This window comes from Pongo abelii, chromosome 12, assembly GCF_028885655.2.
Source record: "Pongo abelii isolate AG06213 chromosome 12, NHGRI_mPonAbe1-v2.0_pri, whole genome shotgun sequence".
In the NCBI taxonomy this organism is placed as follows: Eukaryota; Metazoa; Chordata; class Mammalia; order Primates; family Hominidae; genus Pongo; species Pongo abelii.
The window spans coordinates 21,841,591-21,849,140 of record NC_071997.2 but is presented as its reverse complement, the minus strand read 5'-3'; the positions used below and the strand labels follow the sequence as shown (position 1 = coordinate 21,849,140).

At 46.0% G+C, this 7,550-nt stretch overlaps 1 pseudogene; it reads left to right on the top strand.

Moving 5' to 3' along the window:
- Positions 1–4,837: 4,837 nt before the first annotated feature.
- LOC129057580 (protein fem-1 homolog A-like) lies at positions 4,838–6,835 on the top strand (annotated as a pseudogene).
- The last annotated feature ends 715 nt before the right edge of the window (positions 6,836–7,550 follow it).

Here is a 7,550-nt window from a genome sequence, read left to right as displayed (position 1 = left end):
GCCACAGAAATACAAACTACCATCAGAGAATACTACAAAAACCACTATGCAAATAAACTAGAAAATCTAGAAGAAAAGGATAAATTCCTTGACACATACACTCTCCCAAGACTAAACCAGGAAGAAGTTGAATCTCTGAATAGACCAATAACAGGCTCTGAAATTGTGGCAATAATCAATATCTTACCAACCAAAAACACTCCAGGACCAGATGGATTCACAGCCAAATTCTACCAGAGGTACAAGGAGGAACTGGTACCATTCCTTCTGAAACTATTCCAATCAATAGAAAAAGAGGGAATCCTCCCTAACTCATTTTATGAGGCCAGCATCATCCTAATACCAAAGCTGGGCAGAGACACAATCAAAAAAGAGAATTTTAGACCAATATCCTTGATGAACATTGATGCAAAAATTCTCAATAAAATACTGGCAAACCGAATCCAGCAGCACATCAAAAAGCTTATCCACCATGATCAAGTGGGCTTCATCCCTAGGATGCAAGGCTGGTTCAATATATGAAAATCAATAAATGTAATCCAGCATATAAACAGAAACAAAGACAAAAACCACATGATTATCTCAATAGATGCAGAAAAGGCCTTTGACAAAATTCAACAACTCTTCATGCTAAAAACTCTCAATAAATTAGGTATTGATGGGATGTATCTCAAAATAATAACATCTACCTATGACAAACCCACAGCCAATATCATACTGAATGGGCAAAAACTTGAAGCATTCCCTTTGAAAACTGGCACAAGACAGGGATGCCCTCTTTCACCACTCCTATTCAACATAGTGTTAGAAGTTCTGGCCAGGGCAATTAGGCAGGAGAAGGAAATCCAGGGTATTCAATTAGGAAAAGAGGAAGTCAAATTGTCCCTGTTTGCAGATGACATGATTGTATATCTAGAAAACCCCAGTGTCTCAGCCCAAAATCTCCTTAAGCTGATAAGCAACTTCAGCAAAGTCTCAGGAGACAAAATCAATGTACAAAAATCACAAGCATTCTTATACACCAATAACAGACAAACAGAGAGCCAAATCATGAGTTGAACTCCCATTCACAATTGCTTCAAAGAGAATAAAATACCTAGGAATCCAACTTACAAGGGACATGAAGGACCTCTTCAAGGAGAACTACAAACCACTGCTCAAGGAAATAAAAGAGGATACAAACAAATGGAAGAACATTCCATGCTCATGGGTAGGAAGAATCAATATCGTGAAAATGGCCATACTGCCCAAGGTAATTTATAGATTCAATGCCATCCCCATCAAGCTACCAACGACTTTCTTCACAGAATTGGGAAAAACTACTTTAAAGTTCATATGGAACCAAAAAAGAGCCCGCATCACCAAGTCAATCCTAAGCCAAAAGAACAAAGCTGGCGGCATCATGCTACCTGACTTCAAACTATACTACAAGGCTACAGTAACCAAAACAGCATGGTACTGGTACCAAAACAGAGATATTGATCAATGGAAGAGAACAGAGTCCTCAGAAATAACGCCGCATATCTACAACTATCTGATCTTTGACAAACCTGAGAAAAATAAGCAATGGGGAAAGGATTCCCTATTTAATAAATGGTGTTGGGAAAACTGGCTAGCCATATGTAGAAAGCTGAAACTGGATCCCTTCCTTACACCGCATACAAAAATTAATTCAAGATGGATTAAAGACTTAAACGTTAGACCTAAAACCATAAAAACCCTAGAAGAAAACATAGGCACTACCATTCAGGACATAGGCATAGGCAAAGACTTCATGTCTAAAACACCAAAAGCAATGGCAACAAAAGCCAAAATTGACAAATGGGATCTAATTAAACTAAAGAGTTTCTGCACAGCAAAAGAAACTACCATCAGAGTGAACAGGCAACCTACAAAATGGGAGAAAATTTTCACAACCTACTCATCTGACAAAGGGCTAATATCCAGAATCTACAATGAACTCCAACAAATTTACAAGAAAAAACAAACAACCCCATCAAAAAGTGGGCAAAGGACATGAACAGACACTTCTCAAAAGAAGACATTTATGCAGCCAAAAAACACATGAAAAAATACTCACCATCATTGGCCATCAGAGAAATGCAAATCAAAACCACAGTGAGATACCATCTCACACCAGTTAGAATGGCAATCATTAAAAAGTCAGGAAATGACAGGTGTTGGAGAGGATGTGGAGAAATAGGAACACTTTTACACTGTTGGTGGGACTGTAAACTAGTTCAACCATTGTGGAAGTCAGTGTGGCGATTCCTCAGGGATCTAGAACTAGAAATACCATTTGACCCAGCCATCCCATTACTGGGTATATACCCAAAGGACTATAAATCATGCTGCTATAAAGACACACGCACACGTATGTTTATTGCGGCACCATTCACAATAGCAAAGACTTGGAACCAACCCAAATGTCCATCAATGATAGACTGGATTAAGAAAATGTGGCACATACACACCATGGAATACTATGCAGCCATAAAAAATGATGAGTTCATGTCCTTTGTAGGGACATGGATGAAACTGGAAATCATCATTCTCAGTAAACTATCACAAGGACAAAAAACCAAACACAGCATATTCTCACTCATAGGTGGGAATTGAACAATGAGAACACACGGACACAGGAAGGGGAACATCACACTGTGGGGACTGTTGTGGGGTGGGGGGAGGTGGGAGGTATAGTATTAGGAGATATACCTAATGCTAAATGACGAGTTAATGGGTGCAGCACACCAGCATGGCACATGTATACATATGTAACTAACCTGCACATTGTGCACATGTACCCTAAAACTTAAAGTATAATAATAATAAAATAAAATAAACTACCGTAGTTACATTCTCTACATTCAGTTAGTTTAGTTTTACGTTTCCCAATTTCCACATTTGTAATTATAGCCTAGGAAACTTGTTTGCTTGGAGAAAGATGTTCTTATATTAAAACATAAAACCCTTCCCAAGCATCCACTAGTTCATCCAGTAAGCAATTTCATCATTACACACCAGAGGTCAGTAATGGATTATTAATTTACATGAGTGATTAATTTTTACTTTCCCAGTAATAAAAATGAGAAAAAATATACCAAAGATTATTACTATATTAGAGCTTTGGTGTTAGTTCCTTAAGCAAGTATCATCTGTGCAGGCATGCATAGATCATGAATGGCTTAACACAAATACAAAAGAAAAAGAAAAAAGCCATCACAATGAAGGTGGCCTTTGTTCTTTAGGAAGACATTCATAACTCATTCCAGGCATATTAATTATGCAACTTTTACACAAAGGTTACTTTATATTGAGAAATGTTCACAACTAGCAGTATTAACAGACATGCTGGCAGTGAATTAAAAAGATAACAATAGTTTTTAGAGCCTCATTCAAATCTGCATATCTACAATAGTGTATCAATTCAGGATGGCCAAAGTTATAGATAATTTGGATAAATAAAATAGGGGCCCAGCAGTAAAATAATGGCTGTATCTCCAGAAGCTTTAAGATTAAATGAAAAGAAGAAAAGACTAAAGGCAGATCAAGCTATCATGCTGACTACAGACATATTACAGGCTTTCCTTAGAAAGAGAAAATAGATTAGTCTTGTTTTACTCTGGTCAACGAAGGGTGGAATTATAGAAACGGAGATTGCAGCTGCATACAGATAGAACTGTTAAGACTCATAGCTATTTCAACATCTTTGCTTAGGGGGCCATAGGGAGTGCCAACATCGAGTATCAGAACAAACTAGATGAGTGCCAAAATCTCTTATATTCTAAGGTTATATGAGAAGGTGATTTTGATGCCAAAGAGTAAATATTTCACAAATTCCAAACCTCCTTCCAGGCATATATATTCGGGTGGCACCTGCTTTAAGAAGTCTCCCTTAATCTGCCAGAACACAGTTTGCTTGTGCTTCTAATACTTTGACCATATATTGTCTTTTGTCATCTTTTGACCATATTGTACATCTATGTACTATTTAGCTTTGTGTTGTTATGTCTTATCTAAAACCAAGATTCTTCTTTTAGGAATACATGTTATTTTATCCTCTATGACACCTAGCACAATACAACGAAGTTAGTAGATACTCAGATAATATCTGTAGTCTGAACCTATTTCCTTATCTAAAAAGTAAGGAATAAAAACAGCCACTTTACCTGCCTCACTGAGCAGTTTTGAAGATCAAATGAAATAATGTGCCTGAAAGCACTTTGAAAAGTATAAAATGTTATACAAATGTAAGGCATTCTAATTTCAGAGGGAAGTTTTCTCAGTTATAAGCTCCACGTCAGCTTGAATAAAGGAACATTTTTTAAAACTTAATCTGAAAAGAAACTTGTCCCTTCTGGGCACAAATTATAAAACCCCCCAAAAAATGTTTGTATATGTTTTTGTTTGTTTGTTCCTAAATAGTATAATGAGCTATGGTCTTTCAGGGAAAATGTTGCTCTGATACCAGTTCACAATGTAGAAAATTGCTCTTATGTACTTTCAGGAAAGAATTGCAAACAAATGAGCTATTTTCTCCTCTCGAGTAAAGGGACTTACCAAGCATGGGTGGCAGCTGTTCAAGTCCGTCTGGTCAAGAATTCACTAAGATCATAATGTGAAAGTTGCTCAAGTGCAGATTTGCATGACAGCCTGCAAATGTTCCTTTGGAGACAAAATGGTTTCTCAGGTCAATAATCTGCATATTTAAAAGTCTCTAGACACCCTAAGATGGCTGCGAGGGAGACGGTGAAGGTTGGCTCCCGCCCGTCTGGGCTCTGATCCTCTGTCTCCCCTCCCTCTGCGGCCTGCTCATGGCCTGGCGGAGGCCGGAACCATGGACCTCCGCACCGCCGTGTACAACGCCGCCCATGACTGCAAGCTGCAGCTGCTCCAGAAGCTGCTCACCGCCGGAGCCGGGAGGAAGGGGACGAGCTGACTGGCTAGGTGCCGGCGGGGGGACGCCGCTGCTCATCGCCGCCCGCTACGGCCACCTGGACGTGGTGGAGTACCTGGTGGACCGGTGCGGCGCCAGCGTGGAGGCCGGTGGCTCGGTGCACTTCGATGGCGAGACCATCGAGGGCGCGCCGCCGCTGTGGGCGCCGGCCACCTGGACTTGGTGCGGAGCCTGCTGCGCCGCGGGGCCTCTGTGAACCGCACCACCGCGCGCACCAACTCCACGCCCCTCCGCGCCGCCTGCTTCGAGGGCCACCTGGAGGTGGTGCGCTACCTGGTCGGCGAGCACCAGGCCAACCAGGAGGTGGCCAACCGGCACGGCCACACGTGCCTCATGATCTCATGCTACAAGGGCCATGGTGAGATCGCCCGCTACCTGCTGGAGCAGGGCGCCCAGGTGAACTGGCGCAGCGCCAAGGGCAACACGGCCCTGCACGACTGTGCCGAGTCCAGCAGCCTGGAGATCCTGAAGCTGCTGCTGGGGTGCAAGGCCCGCATGGAACGTGATGGCTACGGCATGACCCGGTTGCTCCCGGCCAGCGTGACGAGCCACACCAACATCGTGGAGTACCTCACCCAGGAGCAGCCCGGCCAGGAGCAGTTCACAGGGGGAGAGGCTCAGCCTGGGCTGCCCCAAGAAGGCTCCTCCACCAGCCAGGGGTGTGCGCAGCCTCAGGGGGCTCCGTGCTGCAGCTTCTCCCCTGAGGCACTGAACAGGGAATCTTACCAAAGCTGCTGTCCCACCAGCCGGGAAGCTACCGTGGAAGCCTTGGAATTGCTGGGATCTACCTCTGTGGATAAGAAACGAGATCTGCTTGGGGCCCTTAAACACTGGAGGCGGGCCATGGAGCTGCGTCACCAGCGGGGCGAGTACCTGCCCAAACCGGAGCCCCCACAGCTGGTCCTGGCCTATGACTATTCCAGGGAGGTCAACACCACCGAGGAGCTGGAGGCGCTGATCACCGACCCCGATGAGATGCGTATGCAGGTCCTGTTGATCCGGGAGCGCATCCTCAGTCCCTCGCACCCCGACACTTCCTATTGTATCCGTTACAGGGGCGCCGTGTACGCCGACTCGGGCAATATCGAGTGCTACATCCGCTTGTGGAAGTACGTCCTGGACATGCAACAGAGCAACCTGGAGCCTCTGAGCCTCATGACCGCCAGCAGCTCCCTCTCCTTCGCTGAACTCTTCTCCTACGTGCTGCAAGACCGGGCTGCCTAAGGCAGCCTGGGCACCCAAATCGGCTTCGCAGACCTCATGGGGGTCCTCACCAAAGGGGTGCGGGAAGTGGAATGGGCCCTGCAGCTGCTCAGGGAGCCCAGAGACTCGGCCCAGTTAAACAAGGCGCTGGCCATCATCCTCCACCTGCTCTACCTGCTGGAGAAAGTGGAGTGCACCCCCAGCCAGGAGCACCTGAAGCACCAGACCATCTACCACCTGCTCAAGTGCGCACCCAGGGGCAAGAACGGCTTCACCCCTGGGCACATGGCTGTGGACAAGGACAACACAAACGTGGGCCGCTACCCCGTGGGCAGATTCCCCTCCTTGCACGTGGTCAAAGTGCTGTTCGACTGCGGGGTGGACCGGGACAGCAGGGATTTTGACAACAACACCCCGCTACACATAGCAGCCCAGAACAACTGCCCGGCCATCGTGAATGCCCTGATTGAAGCAGGGGCCCACACGGATGCCACCAACGCCTTCAAGAAGACGGCCTACGAGTTGCTGGCAGAGAAGCTGCTGGCCAGGGTACCATGCAGCCCTTCAACTACGTGACCCTGCAGTGCCTTGCGGCCCGGGCCCTGGATAAGAACAAGTTCCCTTACAAGGGCTTCATCCCGGAAGATCTGGAGGCATTCGTCGAACTGCACTGACCTGCCCAGAACATCTGCACCCTCACCTCTCCCCTCTCCTGCTGAGACGGGGGAAATCGCGCTGGGGCATAACAGATGCTCGTTCTTGCCTCCTTCAGGCACCAATCAGGAGAAGGGTTCTGCCTCCCATCCGCGTTACCTGAACACAGGGTCGGTGCTAGAAACCTTCAGGGTCACGTGCTAAGAGGACAGTCTTTCTCTGGGAGCCCACTGACTTAGAAATTCTGAGTTAGGAAAAGACATAAGACCTTCCCCACATCCTGTCTGCCTGCGTTAGGGAGGCCTTTGCCTTGTTACCTAGAGGCGGAGGGACTGAAGCCATTGCGTTCCTTCCCTACTAGAAACACAGGAAGAAGTTGAGGACGGTCTGCCTTCCCTTGTCCTTTTACATGGCCAGGTAACTCCAGCTGCTGAATACAGTGTTAGGACTGGGGGCTCCCGAGATGAGAGTTTGAAAGTCAGGGAATGAGACCACCTCTCATTTCTTCCAGCATGATCACGCCCTGCTCCCGTGCCACCGTAGTCCCTGTCAGACGGGCAGGGCTCTGCTCAGGGCAGCCTGCCACTTGCATAGCTTTTGGTTAGTTTGGTGTTCTGTTTATTTAATAAGTGGGCAGGTTGCAAGCATTGCACAGAACTTCTGAGATTTTACTGCCTTTTTTTTTTTAAGAAAGTTGTTTGTTGGACTCCATAGGTGAATTTCAAGCAGTGAGGAT